General features: G+C 53.6%; 1 protein-coding gene across 1 annotated transcript in view; it reads left to right on the top strand.

Moving 5' to 3' along the window:
* The window catches only part of ADGRA3 (adhesion G protein-coupled receptor A3), a gene marked incomplete at its 5' end in the record, with an annotated part of 107,839 nt that overhangs the window by 102,892 nt on the left and 3,855 nt on the right, over positions 1–1,092 (top strand). The gene's annotated exons all lie outside the window — the stretch shown is intronic.

Raw genomic sequence — 1,092 nt, 5'->3', positions numbered from 1 at the left:
AAAAAAAAAAAAAAATGAAAGTCCAAAGAAAGAAGACGTTGCTGCGTTGCTGGGGGCTGCTGGGAATGCTGGACCGCCGGCATGAAGCTTGTGACTCAGGCAGAGTGGGGGAGAGGCTTTGCTCACTCCCAGGTGAGGAGGACGTGGAGGAGCCTTGAGAAGGGCCATGCGTCCAGGGCGTGTGGACTAGAGCATCAGGAGCTGGGTGAAGGCTGGGCCTGGAGCCCTTGGAGACCCTACTAAAACATCAGCAGCCCCCAAAGGGAGTGTCCTCACACGGTGTCATGTTAGTACAGCCGTGGCACCAGTGTGGAATATAAGCTGAAATGCCAAGGGAGTCATGAATTCCTTGAGGTCATGTGGACAGTCCCCATGAAGACTGAAGCCAGAACAGGGTCATAGAGATCAGAGAAGAGGGCACTTGTTCCCGAGACCTGAGGTAGTTTCTCTAAAGTTGACGGCCACCTGGTTTTCAGAGGGACAGACATTTAAAGGTGGCTGCACGTCCTCTATTCTGGATGGCTGCGGTGCTGTGGCAGATGGCTTTTCCAGCAAGCGAGAAATAATACAGGAAAAGAAGAAATGGGGGGCAGCCGGGGGGTGGGGGGCTGGCGCAGGGGAGGGAGGCTCACCAGGATTTTCCTGTGAAGAGTTTGTGTTTTGGGAAGTCCAGCGCCCAGCAGAGAAGTCGAGCCAGACATAGTCTAGACGGGGCAGGGAACATTTCCTTGTGTGGCCACTGAAGCCGGGATAATGAACAAGGTCCCCCGGGGAGAAATTAGTTAAGAAAATAATGTTCCCTGGGCTATGCCCGTATTTCATAGATGGACGTAGAAAAATGACTGACCTGAAGGAGGACATGGGGAGAGTGGTTCCGAGAGTGACAAGGGGCAGTAGGGGGCTCAGCGGCCCAGACTCCCACGGGGTGGGGGTGAGAGGTGTCACCTCTGTCACTCGTGTTCAGAGAAAGGAGAGATGATGTTTTACTAAGAGACCTGGGAATCCGATCCTTCAGCAGCTGTTCCTCTTGTGAGATTCTGAGAAAAACCCCAAAGGGTTAAGGAAAAAGCAGCTGGGGCTCCCAACTCCGCA

This window comes from Otolemur garnettii, unplaced genomic scaffold (genome assembly GCF_000181295.1).
Source record: "Otolemur garnettii isolate 467f Iridium unplaced genomic scaffold, OtoGar3 scaffold00069, whole genome shotgun sequence".
NCBI classification, from domain to species: Eukaryota; Metazoa; Chordata; class Mammalia; order Primates; family Galagidae; genus Otolemur; species Otolemur garnettii.
Note: the sequence above shows the minus strand (reverse complement) of the source record. Positions and strands in the feature narration are given on the sequence as shown.